General features: G+C 36.1%; 1 protein-coding gene across 4 annotated transcripts in view; it reads left to right on the forward strand.

The window, feature by feature from the left end:
* LOC148950691 (coiled-coil domain-containing protein 97) overlaps window positions 1–21,075 on the forward strand; it is a 54,036-nt gene that overhangs the window by 8,775 nt on the left and 24,186 nt on the right. The gene's annotated exons all lie outside the window — the stretch shown is intronic.

Raw genomic sequence — 21,075 nt, forward strand, 5'->3', positions numbered from 1 at the left:
ACCAACTTATGTTAATTTCTGCTCCTTTTGAGTCTGACTCAGTTATTTATTTAATTTCTGTTCGTTTTGGGTTTCATTTATTTATCGATGCTGATTTGTGGTAGTTTCATGCTTGGTAGATTATTTGAAATTTTTTGTTTAATGGAGTTCTTTACTTTTCTTTGAAAAACTTATTTTGTGGAAAAAGTTTTTTAATTAATTTCTGTTCGTTTTATATTGACATAGTCTTTTCAGGGAAAAAGAAAATAATACTTTAAATCTTTTCATTTTTTTAAGAATTTATAGTTTGGCCTGCTATTTTTATGCTGGAGAACAATTTTCAGCAATTTTTAACAATATACACCGTTTTAAAAATCTGGACACAAATAGTAGTGTTTAATTTAGTTTCATACCTCCTCTAGTTGACCCGAAATGGAAGACTTGATACCATTTGCAAAGAAAACTGTTTACTTTCTTTGATAGGTTGGATACACTTAAGCTATTTTGATTTTGTTACATTTTAAGTACATAAGTAGCCCAAAAAGTTTGAAAATAATACCCTGAATAGTTTTTGTAGCGATTTTGAAATGTCTTACGGCTATGTATAATTAGCGCTGTGAATTTTGGGTGATTTAATTACCTACCAAACCTGATTTTTTAAACATAAAGGCGACTTGTAGGGTGGGCATGGAACGAGGCTCTGTTTCCCTCCATTAAAAATTAGACATCAAAAGGGGTATCAGCCCTTTCTATTTTCAATCGAATGAGCCCTTTTTGAAGTTCCTACGACAATTCCTTCGATACAAAGTGCCCTGGTCTAAACAACAACAACAACAACAAAATAATATATTGTACCCACATTGATCGGTACAATAAAAATGTCAAGCCTTTCAATCAGTTTCGACTAATAAAAAGGACACTATGCATTTCGATTGCAAATTGAATGAGCCTTTTTTGAGTGTCTACGACATCGATTTCTGGATAGATCTTATATACCCCCAGGACACAAATTACAACCCTTACCCTAAGGGCTGTGAGGGTGGTTGTCATCCTCTAAGACCTATTTTCCAGAACTTTCAACTACGTTAAACAAAATGGCTATCTCAAAATTTTGATCGGATGTGTCTGGGAAAATAGTGGATTTTCCAGAACTTTCTGCAACGCTCAACAAAATGGCTATCTGAAAATTTTGATTGAATGTGTTTGGGGGAAGGGTAGAAGTGAGAGGGGGGCTAGTTACCCTCCCTTCACTTTCAACTATTAAAAAGGGTACTAGAACTCTCAATATCCAATTGAATGAGCCCCTTTTGAAGTTTTTACGACAACTCTATCTATAAAAATCTTATAATCCCCCAGGTCATAACTTACAACCTTTGCCCTGTGGACTCTGGGGGGTTTGTCATCCTTAAATACATAATTTCCAGAACTTCCAACTACGTTGAACAAAATGGCTATCTCTAAACTTCGATTGAATGTGTTTGGGGAAATGGTTGGCGTGAGAAGGTGGTTAATTACTCTCCACTCACTTTTGACTATTAAAAAGGGCAATTTCGAATCAAATGAGCCCCTTTTGAAAGTCCACAATAACTTTATATATAAACCTTATATGCCCCCAGGGCATAACTTACAACCCTTGCACTGAGGGCTCTGATGGGGTTATCATCCTAAAAGACCTAATTTCCAGAACTTTCGACTACGTTGAACACAATGGATAACTCAAAATTTTGATTGGATGTGTTTGGGGAAATGGTGGACGTGAGAGGGGTTGCCCTTCAATCACTTTCGACTATTAAAAGGGCACTAGCCCTTTCAATTTTCAGTCGAATGAGCCTTTTTTTCAAGTTTCTACGGCAACGCGTTCTATAAACACCTTATATGCCCCAAGGGCATAAATTACAACCCTTGCCCTGAAGACTGTGGAGGAGTTGTCATCGTCAAAGACCTAATTTCCAGAACTTTCAACTACGTTGAACAAAATGGTCATCTTAAAATTTTGATTGGACGTGTTTGGGGGAAAGGTGGGCGTGAGAGGGGGGTTAGTTGCCCTCAAATCACTTTCGACTATTAAAAAGGGCAATAGCCCTTTCAATTTCCAATTGAGTGAGTCTTTTTTGAAATTTCTACGACAACGCTTTCTATAAAAACCTTTTATGCTCCTAGGGCATAACTTACAACCCTTGCCCTTAGGGCTGTGGGGGAGTGTCTTCCTCAAAAACATAATTTCTATCTGGAAATCAACTACGCTGAACAAAATTGTTATCTAAACATTTTGATTGGATGCGTTTGGGGAAAAGATGGGCGTGAGTGGGGGCCTTTTTCGAATTTCCTACGACAACTCCTTCGATACAAAGTGGTCTAAACAACAACAACAACAAAAAAATAATACAATTTACCCACATTGATCTGTACTATAAAAATGTCAAGTCTTCCAATCAATTTCGACTATTAAAAAGGGCACTAGGCCTTTCGATTTCCAATCGAATGAGCCGTTTTAGAGTTTGTACAACATCAATTTCTATCAACACCTTATATGCCCCCAGGACATAAATTACAACCCTTATCCTAAGGGCTCTCAAATCACTTTTGACTATTAATAGGGCACTAGAGCTTTAAATTTTCAATCGAATGGGCCCTTATTTGCCCCCAGGGCATAAACTTATATGCCCCCAGGGCATAACTTATAACCCTTGCCCTGAAGACTGTGGGGGGAGTGCCCTGCTCAAAGGTATAATTTCCTGAACTTTAAACTGCGCGGAACAAAAAGGCTATCTCGAAATTTTGATTTGATGAGTTTGGGGAAATGGTGGGCGTGGAAGGGGTGTTAGTTGCCTTCCAATCACTTTCGACTGTGGAAAAGTGCTCTAGCCACTTCAATTTCCAATCGAATGAGCCCTTATTGAAGTTTCTAGGACATCGCGGTCTATAAAAACCTTATTTGCCCCCAGGGCATAACTTACAACCCTTGCCCTGAGGGCTGTGAGGGTTGTCATCCTCAAAGACCTAATTTCCAGAACTTTCAAATACGTTAAACAAAATGGCTATCTTAAAATTTTGATTTGATGTGTTTATCTTAAAATCTTATAATCCCCCAGGTCATAACTTAGAACCTTTGCCCTGGGGGCTCTGGGGGGTTTTTCATCATTAAATACATAATTTCCAAAACTTCCAACTACGTTGAACAAAATGGCTATCTCTAAACTTTGATTGAATGTGTTTGGGGAAATGGTGGGCGTGAGAGGGGGGCTAATTACTCTCCACTCACTTTCGACTATTAAAAGGGGCAATTTCGAATCAAATGAGCCCCTTTTGAAAGTCTACAACAACTTTCTATGTAAACTTAATATGCCCCCAGGGCATAACTTACCACCCTTGCACTGAGAGCTCTGATGGTGTTATCATCCTAAAAGACCTAATTTCCAGAATTTTCGACTAAGTTGAACAAAATGGATATCTCCAAATTTTGATTGGATGTGTTTCGGGAAATAGGGGGCGTGAGAGGGGTTGCCCTTCAATCACTTTCGACTATTAAAAGGGCACTAGCCCTTTCAATTTTCAGTCGAATGAGCCTTTTTTTCAAGTTTCTACGGCAACGCGTTCTATAAACACCTTATATGCCCCAAGGGCATAAATTACAACCCTTGACCTGAAGACTGTGGAGGAGTTGTCATCGTCAAAGACCTAATTTCCAGAACTTTCAACTACGTTGAACAAAATGGTCATCTTACAATTTTGATTGGACGTGTTTGGGGGAAAGGTGGGCGTGAGAGGGGGGTTAGTTGCCCTCAAATCACTTTCGACTATTAAAAAGGGCAATAGCCCTTTCAATTTCCAATTGAGTGAGTCTTTTTTGAAGTTTCTACGACAAAGCGTTCTATAAAAACCTTATATGCCCCCAGGGCATAAATTACCACCCATGCCCTGAGGGCTGTGGGGGAGTGTCCTTCTCAAAAATATAATTTCTATCTGGAAAGCAACTACGCTGAACAAAATTGCTATCTTAAAATTTTGATTGGATGCGTTTGGGGAAAAGATGGGCGTGAGTGGGGGCCTTTTTCGAATTTCCTACGACAACTCCTTCGATACAAAGTGGTCTAAACAACAACAACAACAAAAAAATAATACAATTTACCCACATTGATCTGTACCATAAAAATGTCAAGTCTTCCAATCAATTTCGACTATTAAAAAGGGCACTAGGCCTTTCGATTTCCAATCGAATGAGCCGTTTTAGAGTTTGTACAACATCAATTTCTATAAACACCTTATATGCCCCCAGGACATAAATTACAACCCTTATCCTAAGGGCTCTCAAATCACTTTTGACTATTAATAGGGCACTAGAGCTTTAAATTTTCAATCGAATGGGCCCTTATTTGCCCCCAGGGCATAAACTTATATGCCCCCAGGGCATAACTTATAACCCTTTCCCCTTAAGATTGTTGGGGGATTGCCCTGCTCATAGGTATAATTTCCTGAACTTTAAACTGCGCGGAACAAAGAGTCTATCTCAAAAATTTGATGAGTTTGGGGAAATGGTGGGCATGGAAGGGGTGTTAGTTGCCTTCCAATCACTTTCGACTATGGAAAAGGGCACTAGCCATTTGAATTTCCAATCGAATGAGCCCTTTTTGAAGTTTCTAGGACAGCGCGCTCTATAAAACCTTATATGCCCCCAGGGCATAACTTACAACCCTTGCCCTGAGGGCTGTGGGGGGGTTGTCATCCTCAAAGACCTATTTTCCAGAACTTTCAACTACGTTGAACAATATGTCTATCTCAAAATTTTGATTTGATGTGTTTGGGGAAAGGGGGGGGCGAAGTTGCCCTCCAATCACTTTCGACTGTTAAAAAGGGCACTAGCCCTTTTAATTTCCACATGAATGAGACTTTTTTGAAGTTTCTACGACAAATATTTCTCTAGACAACCATAAATGCCCCCGGTATTAAACTTACAACCCGTGTCCTGAGGGCTGTAGGGGAGTATCCTCCTCGAATATATTATTTCTATCTGGAAATCAACTACGCTGAACAAAATGGCTATCTCAAAATTTTTATTGGATGTGTTTCGGGAAATGATGGGCGTGGAAGGGGTGTTAGTAGTAGAATGCTAATAATGAATTTGCTTAGACATATAGGAATTACCATGCTATTTGCTTAGACATATAGGAAATACCATGTTATTCTAACAGACATAGGAAATATCATGTTATTCTACGACGCCCTCGTACCAAACAGGTTTTTCTGATAGTCCTATTCTACAGGTCATTACACTCTTTCAAAGAGGAAGGAGTATAACTTGATTGGTGATTAGGATTTGAATAAAAGGAATAGTTTTCTTTACAATTCATATTAGTAAGAGAATTGAATTCAAAGAGAATAGGTTTTATTTGTAGGGATATTAGTAGAGAAAAAAAAATTAGTGGTTTATTTCCATTATTGGAGAATAATGATTGAACCGAAAGCAACAGCAGCAACGATATACGAGTACCTAATGTAGATGTGGAAATAACCGCTGGCTGTAGACTATGTCTTGAATGGGACACTTTGTATGCTAGATTCATGATATCATTCAGCAAGTTTAAATTGGAAGAGCAGTAATTTATTTCGGCAAAAGTAAAAATTCCCAACATAAATAAAATCCAATTATCGTTAGATGTTCTTTTGAAATATATTTATGAAAGAAAATAATTTACTGAGTATTATTATTGTAATTATTTTCAATAAAAATTTTTCTAATTAAGTGGTATTTTTTTTTCTTTCTGTTGTATAAAATCTTATATTTTTTATAGTAGAAAAGAGAGATTAGTATTATTCTTAAGTTGGTTATGATAGAGATAGGACTAAAAAAAAAAAATTTAAGGTTTAGGTCCATTTCGAGAAATGTGAACACTATTTAATATTTAAAAACATTTGATTATATATGATGATTTTCTAGAGTTTTCTATTAAATTGAAGATATTTTATCGGGGACTTATTTTCGATATAATTAAAACTGATTCTCCATCATTATACTTTTATATGAAGCTTATAAATCGTGGTCCAAATGCATTAACACAATTTATTGATATATTGATCACGACACGACAAAATTACATTTTGGATATGCTTTTAAATATTAGTTTAGAAATTTAGGACTTTTTTTCATTAGAAACATGGTGCTCAAGGATGATTTACTCCTCTCTCTTTCTCAGACATTTATTTTTTGTTTCTAGCTCAGTTTCGTTGTGGTAATAAGAGCGTCAACACTTGACGAAATGTTCCATACATGTCCGTTATGCATGTACTCACTGGGCAGCTGGTCATCATTTGAGAATTGCACAATGATTGAGGAGTATGATGAAAAGTGTAGATTATGCAACCCACGTAAATTGCATAGAGAATATGCTCTGCAAATTAAAGGTTGTAATTCCTGTCTTGAAGAGGTGTGTGACTCTCATCCTAAAGGTCACCTATGCTCCAATTACCATTATGATAAATGTAATCAGTGGGAGAGTAAATATCCCGGTATGATTGGAAAGAATCCTAACCGCGATTTTAGTTTATTGCTACGACATTGGTATCGTCGTGGTTTTAGATTGTTCTGGGAGGAGGAACCGGGTCAACAATTCAAATGTTGGAACAACAAAAAAATATGGTTTCTACGTCATCGTTGTGAAGAGACTGGGTGTTATTATTATAAGCCCACAGATTTTTATTTGGCTGTGAAGGAATGTGATTCGACACTTGTGGACACTGTTTGTAAAATTGCTTCAAATAGGCAAATTGAAACATGTGAATTCTTTAGAATGAATGAGAATAGTATTATTTACTATACGAAGAGATATGACAAGAGTGAAGTCACACTCTTCTGTAGAAAATGTGACCCTGACATTGCACTACATCAGGATCAGTACACTGTGAATTCAGATAATCTACCTGCACTAGTTGTTGTCGACAAATACCTAGTAGTGGATGAAATCTAAAGAGTAGAAAAGTCGTTTTATCATGTATATAAATTTTTTTATTAATAAACAATTTAACATAAATCTTTATAACATTTTATTATCAGGGCACTAAAATCAATATTAAAGACGCTTGTAAGTATATTTTACACTAGAAAGTCGTTCAATTAATGTAATTCAAGATAAATGCCGATTGCTTTTTTTTATGCGTAGCCATGACATCGGTGTATTAAATAGTGTGGTGCATTACAGCAACATGCTATAGTTGCTAAATCATGTACACGTTGTTGTATGTGAAGTGTGGGATCTCCCTTGCTATCAATAACTTCGATGATGTGTCGTATATGGATTTAGCGCGGTAGACCAGGGAGGTAAAAAAATACTATGTACTTCTCAGTGTGAAATACGTTAAGACACGGGACGGGCGTCAGTTTTGACTGTATGCTAGTAAAAATGTTAATGGTATTATTAACACTTGGAATTTTTTCAATGAAGTCCGAAGTTATTCAATAGGACTTGTACTGGGACATGTATGGATCCATACTAAATACATTGATTATTTGGTTTGTGTTCATGGTGCTAGGTCTAGTAGAACACTGCCGCCGGGCGTGATTTCCCAATAGGTTTCAAATTGACTCAGTGATATTAGTGTGATACTCTCAGTCAGAGTATTGGCAAGTGTACACTCTAAACATAAATTCACTTTTCGTATTACGGTCACATCTTGCATGCCCGACAATTTCGAAACAAAAGCCCCATAATTTTTTTAAAATATCGAATCGGTTATTCCAATTTCAAATAATTAAGAGTCAAGATCTTGGGATCGTCTTGTTAACTCATATAGAGTTCTATAGGACTTTTTGTCAAATGATAGAGTGTACAGTGGAATACCATTCACTTTACGCACGGGGCTAAATAGACCGAAAAAATTGAAATCATGGGGAGACTCAGTCCAGGATCCAGCGGCACTGCCACTCTTCACAAAGGCCAATGCCAATTTTGAAGGGATTTCTCCATAGATAAATGATGAATCGCTATAACTACGAGGGCCAGTGGCAATGAGACATTGATTTGCGGTTGTATGGGGGACAAGAACTTTAATGGGGTTACCACTGGTTCATAGATTTTCCACTGACAATGAAACGGAGCTCATAACCTGTTGTTTTTGGACGTGGAGAATTGCTGATGTGATATTGATATTTGCATCGGGTGCTGCAGGAAGTGTTTTTCTCAGCATGAAATTCGATGAGGCCATCTTTAACTTTATGTCAATCTTGACATTGGGGGCTAGCCATTGGGATATATTGAATATCTCATGATTTAATTTTCCAACTAGATGATATTCCTGGGTGACTGCAGTAGTCAACTCACCGTCAGTATCAACACCTGTTCGATATTCATCGCCTAATGATTGTCCTCTCAACTCCTTGTACGCTTTTGGCGTCATCATCATAAACTGTATGTAGCTTGCCTAGTTTGACAAATTATTCCTAGTGCTCACCAATGTACCATGAGTAAATACATTAGTTTGTTCAAATAAATTGTGTAGAATACAGTTATCATAGGAGAGACCCTCACAGGCAGGTGGAGTTGTCGTATTTGACTTTTTCGTCACCAAAACGTTTGAATCAATAAATGTTGATGCAAAATTAATGACACAGTCTTCATTGGAAAATATTTTAATGTGTGTATTTTCAGATCGGGGTTGTTGGAGATTAAATTGTTCATAGTAGCCATACTTGACGAAGACATTAACATTTTTGACATTGAACAGATTCAATGAGGAGCTGATTGATGGATATGATTCCTTGTGGGGGAGATAAGTCATCTTAAGAGAAGAAATCCTTCTTTGATCTAACAATCTTTTTCTTTTTCTTCTTCTGCTGCTTATTGCTTCCTGCCTGGGTAGAGACTGATGAGTGAATGACGCGAACGCATCCTTTTCAACCCCTCCCCATTTTGTCGAGATTTTAATTGTTCGCCAACGGCTCTTGGTGAAAATCTAATATTTTCCTTAACACTCTCCTTGAAATTCTTGCCCGACCCCCAGTCCTGTAGCGTTGAGGCAGCAAAATATGATACAGCAGGTAAAAGATATTTTCTGGCAAGCGGTAGTGCAGAACGAAATAGCCTAGTAAACCAGCTACCAAGACCATAGCCAGACATTGTAGTACACCCCTTGTAGTAGTCCAATCCAGTGCATATTTCTCGTTGATTGAAATTACCAACATAACAATCGATATTTTGAAATTCTCATTGCGTTCTCAGTTAATTCATTTTAGTTGTTCTTGCCGTTGTCGTTGGCAATGTGTCAAAGAAGAAAAGTAATAGAAGTTCGGACTTATTATATTGATGGAAGATCACCTAATTCACTTCTTAGTGTTAACTGACAGAGTTCCAAATATGAAGTGTTTACATGAAAATGCTGAAGATGCTTTATATTATAGTGACGAACAAGTCCATGAGTTGTTTTTTGTTCAAGAACACGAAGGAGGGGGTAATTTGAATTACCGACTCTCGACGTTTCCACAAAGGATGCATAGAGAAATATGCAAGAGTCTGAGGCAAAACCAGGTGGATAATCAGCAAAAAGAACTTGATCCATCCCGTAAACGGTGCCAGCATTTTTCCCATGGATACTATTCTGTTTAAAGCCAAGAACATCTCTCAAGTTGTCATTGAGAATAATTGTTTCAGTGTCAACAGGTGAGCTAATGTAAATCCTATCATGTTCCAATGAATAATTAAAATGGAATGTACCATTCCGACAATATGAGATTTTTCTATTGATTGTACGACACAAATCCCCCATATTATCATATTCAATATATTTCAATCCGACATGTGGATAGTCACTAGATTTAAGTGCTTCAACCCATTCATAGTCGGCATAGCCCACCCATTCATATCCCAATTGAAAGGTATAACTTTTATATCATGCACACAATCGTTTCTAAGGATGTCTTAGGTATTTTTGAGAATACAGTCGACAAAAGCCAGTTCATATCCAACGTCATATATAATGGCAGGTGAGAGTTTCGTACAACCATCACTTTTCATATTCAGGTCATTTTAGAGAAGATAGGAAAAATTGGACCTGAAAGTTACATAAAAATCATGGGGCATTGTCAATATCTTCAACACCGATCCAAGAATCAAAATCAGAGTTGTATCCTAGCCACCGAACAAGTAACTGTTTCTTACCCCCGCGAGTACGTGTCTTTAATATCTTTTCAATTTGATAGATTTCACTAGGATTTTTAACTTTTCGCAATTCATAGTCATAAAAGCCACCGAGAATCTCTTCATGCTTGTTATCATATATGTAATAAGCTATGTGTTTAGTGTCTAGGATTTTTTCCACTTTAAATAGTTCTGTGTACCAAAGGTTGGTCTCCTCTTCAAAAATATTAGTTTTTTTATTAAATCAAACAACATCACCAACATTGAATTAATTTTTCTTCTTCTTGACTTTTGATTCATTGGAATATTGTTTAATAAAGTTGTTAATTTTATTATGATAATAATGATTAACTTCCGTTGGTTTATATTTGGACAATGATCGATTAGGTATATGTTTATAAATAAACATTATTTTATATATATCATGAATAGAATACGGCGTATTTTTCAATGTACAATATCTTGAAAATAAAAGTCGAATAGTTCTTATCAATCTTTCGGCCAATGCAGCCTTTATAGGACTATGACTATGATAGAGCAGTGTACTATATTTTTCTAGTACTTTTGCAACATGAGGATTAACAAATTCACTACCGCGATCCGTTTGAATTTTTTTTATATGAATCCTTTTCGAGAATACTTTCAATGGCTTGAGCAACTTCAACACCTCTCTTTGATCAAACTGGATGATCATATGCATAGCGACTAAAAACACTGATTGCAAGTAGAATGTACTTGTACTGTGTATTGTGACGTCTTTGAAGCTCATCTAGAGTCATTAGATCTGCTTGCATTATATGCACTGTGTAAAAGGCCTTAGTTTTTCGATATTGATTGGAACAAAATCTATGATTTTTATGAAGAGTGTAACTTGGTTCATTTTGTAGATAGCCTTGTACACTTTTAGTGAGAAAACAAGTGACTTTGGAAAGAGTGGTGGGGGAACTTAAACTCCCTGCCTCGCCAATATTTTCATAAGCACCTTTCAGAATTTCAGCTATTTTGAACCTAAACACGTTGTTTAATGTCCGCTACCATTACTTATACGGGCTGCTGGTGGGGACGTTGACTTGATACGTCTCCGCTTTTTTCTAGCTATCAGTGGTGTCCTAGTATTTTACAAAATTTATTTAAAATCTTCTTCTTCTTCAAGTTAATCTTTTAATTGTTATTATGATTATGCGCCGTCATTTAATTTTTTTTAGTATTTTTCAATTTCCGATAAGACTTTTGAGGAGGTTTAATTTATTTAGAAATTTTTATAGATGAGTGTCAAAGTATAATAGTCCTTTACGATTTGTAAACATGTCATAAATAAAATAAAGTAGATTATAACTGTTGCCCTTACATATAATCCTTTCACCATTGCTCTCAGCTTGAATTTTACAATTTTCCATGAGATAGGTTAAGAGTCGTGTTAATTTTTCAAGCTATTAGGTGGGCCTTATAATTACAAATTTAAATACAAATGAATCCAATTCATCCGTCTTTAATTGTGTTCCAGCAGCAGCAGCAGCAGGAGATTCTTTAAGAGATGATTCTTGTATAAGGTCAGCAGCAGTGGGCTCCGATCGATAGTATTAGTCAACTCAGCAAAGTGCATCTTGAAATAAAATACGCTCCTTATCTTCATTAATAGTTTTACTGTCAACGAATTTAATCAGTTTCTCCTCAAGTGCTCGACGGGTGAAAGTGAGAGTTCTATATCAGTCAATTTATAGGGTTTTGCCATTCTCTACAGAAAACTGTTTACAAGTCCTGCAATTATTGGAAGTAATAGTGTGAAAAGGCTACCGCCCGTCTTAAAAAGTCGTTTCTTTTTGAAATCTTTCCTTTCTTTTTAGATTACAAAGCACGTAAAATTGAGCGATGTTGATTTGCCTATTGCTTAACTACTTCTGCATGTTGAACTTAACTCTCGGTCAAATTTAAACAAAGTTCAGATATTAGATTAATGAAATCATGGTCAATACCATGTTTGAGTATTGCTTTCCTAAGTGGAGGTTTTTGAAGTACTTAGAACTGAAAACAAGAGCCTATTTTAATGTAGTTTCTTCAGTGCTATGATAGTGACTAATATTTCCTTTTAGTGATCACAGGGAGATATACTATAATTTTATTGTAGAAAATATCTATGACAGATCCTCGCAGATACTTGCATTTCATCAGGTGTATTTTGATTAAGATCGAATAGGATGTAACCATAGGGTTTATTAGTTGCATGGTTGTATGCCGAGATAATAAATTTGAGGACTACTTCATGGATCTGTTTATTAAGGGCGATTAGTAATATGGAGTCACGAACAATTCTTTAGATTATGTTATAGGTACAGTTCAAAGCAAGTGTTTGCATATATCTGCTCTGATGAAAGAGATTGTTTAGAACCAAAGTAACGGAAATCTTTTCATGATGAGAGGAAGCAGTGAAAAATTGTAGAATTTGCAGAGACCATTGTTCAAAATATTATGTCAGATCTTCAATGATCAGCCAAGAGTTTGGTTCAGTTCAAAACATCAAGTCCCTGTATGAACTGTATCTGTACCGACCCCCCGGCAGCAGCAATTGCTTTTATTTTATCTTATGACTCCTGCCAAATACTATATCAATAGTAAATTTTTTTCAGCTTTTCCGTAAACATTTTATCACAATTTTTTATTATTTTAGTTAAGAGTGTTGTTTTGCCCGACATTGAGGGCCCACACAGAAACTATCTGAATGGTGTTTTAAATTGATACATGTTCCTTTCAACAGTTCACCTGGACAACTAACTGTAGACCCTAATTTTCTAATGAATTAATAATTTTTCCCTACTACTACTACTCTGTTCTTGAATAAGAAGAAGAAGACAAAGACGAAAAAAGAATAATATTTTTTCTTTTATTATATTCACATAAGAATTTAAAAATAAATTGAAAAAAAAATACACTTTTTAAAATTTATTTATAATAAAAAAAAATACACTTTTTAAAATTTATTTATAATAAAAAAAAACAACATTTACATAGGTACACACAGATAGAAAAAACACTTTTATTTTGTTTATTTATAGAGAAAAAAACATTAAATTAGAGAGATGGCACTTGAAAAAAAAAATAATCTGCTCTAAGTCCAAAAAAAAAGATAACTTTAGTGACGGTGCTCCCCCCGCGCTGGCGGCGGCCGGCCAACCCTCCCCCCGGGCCTTGAGGCCCCCCCCCAAAGGCCGCGAGCCCCCCTCCCCCAAAAAAAAGAGTTTTTGGGGAAATATTTACCGGCCGTTATTTAAAACCAGACTTTCCCGATGGGCCATACATTCGGTCTAGTCCGATTTTCACCATAGACCCCAGAGGAGGATAGTCACAATCTATAAGCCAACATTTACATGCTCGGAAATGTCATTCAATGATATTTCCTCTACATTTACAGCATAGTTCTTGTACGTTAATAAACGTATCACTAACTATTAGGCTCTGTGACTTTCATTGCGTGCAATAAAAGTCCAAGAACCGTCCGTATCGCACTATTGACTCACAAAGTACGTGTGTACTCCTTCGCAACGTAGTTTGATGTCTTCGTCGTGGATTTGTTAACTTCAAACATTTAGACCGGCACACATACCATAGGCCAGCAAAATAAGTCCTTGGTAAGATTTTAAAAATAATATTATATTTGGTATCCGAAGGTGCTATATTTAATTGTAAGTTCAACCACTCCCCTTTTGTGGTTCCCACCGGGAACAGATACTGTAACCGTGCATTGACTCATCAATTATATTTGATGTTTTTACTTTCTGCATTATAGAATCCGTATCACTGGATAAGAAATTGAGGTGCCACGTTTCCAGACCCCGTACCGTCCCCACCGTGTTGTAGAATTCCAACATAAGCGTTTTTTGAGATCTCCAAGATAGCACTGCCTGCAGCAATATTTTTATTCAAGACAATGCGTCTTTTTTTCCTATTCAAAAGTACCATGTCTAGGCAAATGATTGTAAAGGAAGTATAATTTGGATCGGCAATAATTTGAGCACATTGTTCTCAATCGGTCATAACGTCAAAAAGATCCTTATTACAAAAGCGCTCACACATCTTGCCGAAAGTTGAATTCAAAATGAGTTTATAAATTTCTTTTTCGGCTTTCGTCTGTGCTGCAGAACGTTTGAGGACAAAAGTGTCAACAAATGTTTTAAAATAGGGTTTTTGACTAAACTCGATTGCTCTTTGAACATTTTTTACGTTTAAAAAATTGTTACAAATCAATTTTAACTATAAATGATTTACAACTATGTTTTTTTTCGGCAGAAGGTCAGCAATTAGTTTTTGTTTTGAAACTGCCCAATGCAATCCGTCCACCTCGACTAAACATCTATTGAGAGGACTCAAAGAGTACTTAGTCACAGGTCTATTGATACACGGAAAAAATAAATCCTTTAATGAATTGTGAATCTAAGCTAGTCTATCTCCATCAATTTCAAAAAACTATACCACCAGCCCATTTTCCACAACACTGTTAATTTTGGGGACATGGGGAGCTTGATGGTCATTGAGCCATATATAATCGCAGCATGGTAGCGCATAATTGTAAATGGCTGAGGGGTAGAGAAAATTCATATTGAGGAAAAAAGACGCTAATCCTGATACTGGATTCGACACCGGATTATCGTGGTCCACGATACGGCCCCCGTGCAAAACAAAACCCCCCCTCAGTGGCATTTCGATGACCCGGTGCGTAGTAATGTCAATAAGTCGACCGCGTTAGCCCCCTCTGTGTTCTAGTCGATGTTATGGCAATCTATGAGGCGAAGAAAAATAATACCCCGACTTACGATTAAACTATTCATAGATTTTTTCCGTATTTTTACACATAATCTCTAACACAGTTAACATGTCCCTCTACAAATACAACTTGCAGTAGTAAAAGCAATTTTTACATCCTCTCTCAGCCCAAACTTTTTTTTAGCAAAACTGTGTTCCTCGGAGATGCAACTACGATCATGAAGACTGTCGGAAAACAATTCACGATCAAGATTGGCTTCCTCGACGACTCTTGACATGGTTACGTGAGGGTCATAAAGCTATATGCCTTTGACCTTCTACCACTAGTATAACTAAGTTGGTAATTTTTGCCTTAGTATGGGAAAAGCGTTGCTACCGCACTCGTTTTTCCGCGCAAGAATTCATTCTATCTGTGATTTGGGGGAAAAACTATAGGTCTCCCCACAGAGACTGTTATTCGGACAATCAATACCGTCTTCAACAAATTTACACATAAATTCCAAAACAAGCAACTTTTCCGATGATTTAGGTATGATTTTTTACGTAAAGCTGTCTATCACCCATGCATTATAATCATCTACTTTTCCATTTCTTTGAAGATGAGCCAATGCAGGTAGCACATGCTTCAGATCATAGTACGAGATATGTATAAGCAACAGTATAAAAAGTTGTTGTTTAATTTTTAAATTACACGAATTGTGAGCCCACCCTCGAAAGTTACTTTTTCCCATTGAATTTGGGTCAATAAGGTAATTATGATTCTGCACCGCGCCTTTTGGGGCGAGGGCACCCCTAAATACCCAGAAAGTTGCTCCCTTTTCCGATACTAGTGGTTCTTTAGCCGATTATGTCTGCTGATAATTGATATTACAGTTCCGTGGTATTGCCTCGCTGATTGTTTAAATTAAAGAAATCAATAGATTGACAAGACGGCCCTCCATGTCCCTAGTAAAAAATAAACTCCTACAAAATAAGGTAATTGTTACTGATGCGACGGGCATGCTCGTAGGAACATGCAACTAGTTTGTGTTTCTTGACTATATTTGGCCTTGATGGGTCCGATACCTCAACCAGTCTTGTTTCACAGTCCAAAGACATTTTATCAGATTTCAAAATGGTAGAGTGAACAAGTTTACACTTTTAAACGTCTTTGCCATCTATCGGCATTTCTAGGATTTATGTCCGGGTAGATCTAAAGTTCCTAGGGGGATTAAAACTATTTGCTCAAAGCTAATCGATTAGAAACACCGGGGATACAAGAAACGTTCTCCTTTGGTCTTGCCTTGAGAGAAGAGTCGACTTATCGCAGTGACGGGAAAAAAATGACCATAAGAATTTACACTTTTGGGAGGTTCTTAATTAATCCATACCCAATTTTTTACATTTTCCTTCATCGGTATCCTCGCTTAATACAAAAACCATTGTTTATCTGTTTTTTTCTCCTACTCTACCAATTAAATGTCGTCCTGTAGCCCAACCACCCCCCCCCCAACCTGTTAAAGTTCGTTTTAGAATATGCTTATTTCTTTAAAGGACACCCGATACTTTACCACTGAAAAAAAAAAATTTACTTTAGGGAAATTTTTCCCACAGTGGCTATCAAGTCATTAAAGATTTTTCATTTATGACTCATTTTTTAATGTCGTAATGGCCGTTGCTTTAATTGCGTACGTGAAGCATTGTAATAAAGTGTAATATGTATGGATCTAAGTCCAACATGTCGCCGACAAATCCGGGTGGCATTTTATTTCGTTACCCCTCCCACCCCTTAAAATAAAGTTTTTTTTAATTCTAATAAGATTCAAATACATTTTGTCAATGTATAAAATGGTAGAATCATTACCTCTCTCTTCAAATACATCCAAAGCTTAAAATAGTGTATTTGATCAGTTGAAAAAATTGTCTTCAAATTTGTTTAGATCTGAGTAGAAAGTCTTGTTGCCTGTCGAAAAATGAAAATAAAAAACTTCGCTGGATGTTCCCTTTTGTAGGAAAACTTTTTGATTCACCGATGCTTTTATTCACGCCCTACCTCCCCAGTTCTGGATCAGAATCTCAATTTTTGCTCGAATTCTGTCGATATAACTATGGAGAACTTTCACAGGGTCATTTAAAATAATGCCAGCGTTTTCCTCGGGGGAGCTAAAATCTACCCTGTATGTTTGCAAATGGCTTAGAGCAGATTCTAACAAATAAAAATCAGGCAATTCCAGGGACATTGCACTATTTTCATGTCCTGACCCTGTTTGTTCAGGACTCAATTCACTAATAGTAAAGTTATCGTTAAAAATTTCCCCGAAAAAATGAGATGCCGTCTTATTACTACCACTATCTTTACTATGAAGTGGAATAGTGTAGAAGGGTGACAGAGAATTTTCAATAGCACAACCATCATCCCTAGTCTTTTCAATCATATTGGGGGGATGTGACAGGAGGTCCCTTAGTATGTATTCCAAATTGTTTGGGGACACTTGGTTGATCTAGCCTTTACTGTCCTGAGGTGGAATTTTGTTATGAGGACCCGGTTCAGATTTACTTGTAACATCACTTAAATGTTCACGCATAAAACTATCTACCCATTTCGAATCCTCAAGCATGTCAATATCGCAGGTTAAGTCTTCTAGGCTGGTCATTATACCCAAAACATCGTTAAGCAACCCTCTCTGCCACTTCAAAGTCTCTAGAACCAGTGTAGGTTCATCCCTGAACTCTGCTGGCGGTGAAGTACTTGCTTCTGTAAATACACCTGCTTCATCACTCAATGGTGTCACTGGTGGTGTAATATCTTCAATCTGTAGAAAAAAAAAGTGTTTATTTTTTATGTAAAATAACCATTTTTTTTATAGTTTATAAACTTTGTCAATTAAATTGTTGGTTAGTCCGTTTTAGAGCCCCCCCCCAACCCTTCCCCGGGAGGACCTTGGGGAACCGGGATCGTCCGTCGTGGGAGGAGGATTGTCAAACGTTCGAGGGGTGAGGTTTGGACGTAACCACCCAGGTCGAATAGAAAAGTCCCCAATTCTTTCTTGAATACACCTAAGTGTTGCAATGAAATGAGTTCGCCCCAAATAATGTTTCTTGACAACACTGTGAAGACATAATTAGAGATTATTAAAAACCTTCTTCCTATGTGTTAATATATATTATCGGAAAGACATATCCTGTCACAAGAAACTCATTTAGAATTTAAATTATAGCTATGGAGCGGATTAAAATTCAAATTTACCGATGGAAGATTCTACAAGAAGAGTATGTTCGCAAATTCTCACAGAAAAACATAATCAACCTTACGAATGTATTTTGAATGTGAAATAGAAAATCGTTTTTTTTTTTTTTCAAATATTTTTTTTTTTTTTAAAATTTAAATTTTTATTATTTCACTATAATACGTCTTGGTTATTAGTTAAAAGGTAAGGTTTTTTTTTTATAGAAATGCGTGATAAGAAATGCGTGATAAGCATTACTTTATAGAACAATAATTTGGTTAATGAAAGAAAATTAAATAATTTAGGAAAAAATTCTCAGTTTTACTCATCAAAAGCAAAGCATCTGAGAAAATTTACATTACTTTGGAAAATGTGGATGGAAACAGTTATTTATATACTTACACATTCTGACTTGATTTCTACATCTGAACTGCTTGGCAAAACATTAATGGAGTCAAGCTCACGATCTTGAGTAGGCTGAGCTGAGTCATTATGAACAACAGTCAATTCTCTCTTAAACTTCCTTCCAGCATGCTTGGAGCTAACACTGGGGCTAGAGGGCACTGTAGCTATAATTTTGGTGATTGTTGACTGGTTCAGGTAGTGTGTAATTCTAACAGCGTATTCGATAATTGATGACCTTGAAGATTACATTAGTGAACATTCGCTCCATCTTGCTTTCTCTTCAGAAGGGGGGTTATTGCACGTATCTACTTCCTTGCAAAAACAAGAGGCAAAAATTATCGTGTAACAAAAATGCATTGTTAGTTTTGAAGATAATTAAGTTGATTTTATTCGTCTAAAGTATTTTAAAATACAAATTGATTTCAAAATAAATTTTTTTCAACTACTATTTTGAGCAACCTAATCTTAATTCGACAAAAAATGGGCTTAACACGAAATTTTACAAAACCTTACTTGAGTCTTTTTTTTTTCTACTTCGAAAAAGTTGCCAGATGCTTATCTTTCTGCTAAAAAGCTGGCAGGGGGAATGGGAACATTTTGGTCCTTGGGTAACAAATATTAAGAATTCACGGATTATTCGGATTTAAACATGCTGCAATATGTCCCTATTTTTTTGCATTAAAAAACTGGTATTCAAATAGAGGGAACTGGAATTTTTTTTTTTTCAATTAAATAAATATTTATATTTTCCTTTATTATCAAAATAAAATACTCATTATCAAAATAAGTTACAAATTTAGATTTTTTAGAATGATTTTCAGCTCTTAAACTAAGGTAAGCAGCATAGATTCTAAATTATTTTGGTTCTTCTTCTAAAGACTAAAAGCACCGTTAGACTACTACGATCTGAAATATCACTGAAATACATTTTCCAACAGTACATGGTAACGAACTATAAGTAAGGAACAAATCAGGTTAATAGTAACCGAAACTCTAAAAAGGAAGCTACTGTAACAATTAATACATTAAAAGAATCAACATTTTATTCTAACCCCAAATTACCGATCGAAAGCTAAGCACTTTTTTCAAAAACATTCAGCTCCTAAACAATAGGCTTCTAAGTGCATAAGTACCCTTAGTTCTAGTGTAAAGAAAGAATTTCTTCCTTAACTTAATGACAAGACAATTTCTTTTTATTATAATAATGAGAAAATTTTACTCACCAGAAAGTGCTTGGAATTATATATTTTGTATGTAAATGATCACAAAAAATGTCAGTAGTGTTAGGTTGAATAAACTATTCAAAACTGTTGAAAAATCTAATTTGAAACCTGAATAAATCCAAAAAATAATTAGCAGCTAAAAAAGACACACTGGTTTTTCCGACACGGAATTAACCTAAAAAAAAAACTTGTATATCATGAAATAGAAATTCAGTTAATTGTGTCAGAAAAAATTGAACCAAAATAGATTATACCCAACCTGTTTGGTACGGGGGCGTCCTAGAATAACATGATATTTCCTATTATGTCTGTTAGAATAACATGGTATTTCCTATATGTCTAAGCAAATAGCATGGTAATTCCTATATGTCTAAGCAAATTCATTATTAGCATTCTACTGTTAGTTACCTTCCATTCACTTTCGACTATTAAAAAGGGCACAGACCATTCCGATTTCCAATTGAATGAGTATATTCCAATTGTTCTTATATGCCCCCAGGGCATATGTTAAACCCCTTGCCCTGCGGGCGGTGGGGGGGGGGGTTGACCTCCTCAAAAACATATTTTCTATCTGGAAATCAACTATACTGAACAAAATGACTATCTCAAAATTTTGATTGGATTGGTTTCGGGAAATGGTGGGCGTGGAAGGTGTGTTAGTTGCCTTCCAATCACTTTCGACTATTAAAAAGGACACAAGCCACTCCAATTTCCAATTGAATGAGCCCTTATCGTAGTTTCTACGACAACTTCTTCGATACGAAGTGCCTTGGTCTGAGACCAAGAAAAAAAAATAATACATTGTGCCAACATCGTTCTTTACTTAGGCAGCGCTATTGCACTGCCTTTGATAAAAGTGACCTAATAAATATATGAATGTGGCCTCATAGATACAGGACCAATGTTAAAGAAAAGAGTATATCTGAATGTTTTTCAGGCGAGAAGGGGAGGTGTTAAAACACAGAACCGCAGTTCTAAGCCATACTTTTTCCATTTCCCATTCAGAAATGTTTCCTTTGGACCAATATATTGTCCTCCCATTTTCCCTCTGTTTTACGGGTATAAGCATAATGGATAACAATCCTCTTGTTTTCTATTCAAAAACCAGACATACCCATTTACAGTTTCTTTTTTTTATGCTTGAAAGTCACTTGGTTTTCGGCCTAAATATGTATAAAATCGAAGATTTATTTGTGTTTTCTGTATTCACAGGACGGTTTCTTGGTGTCTGTGATTACCAAGAAACTTCAAATACTTGTTGAGCATACTCTTGCAAAGGTTTTAAGTAGACAATCCCACCCCCCAAGACCCTCTTAGTTTTTCGAATAAATTTGCGTTGACTAAAATTAAAAACCTCCGGAAATCAAATAATTGGTGGTTGCT

This window comes from Artemia sp. Qi Xiang Cuo, chromosome 7, assembly GCF_049724085.1.
Source record: "Artemia sp. Qi Xiang Cuo chromosome 7, ASM4972408v1, whole genome shotgun sequence".
NCBI classification, from domain to species: domain Eukaryota; kingdom Metazoa; phylum Arthropoda; class Branchiopoda; order Anostraca; family Artemiidae; genus Artemia; species Artemia sp. Qi Xiang Cuo.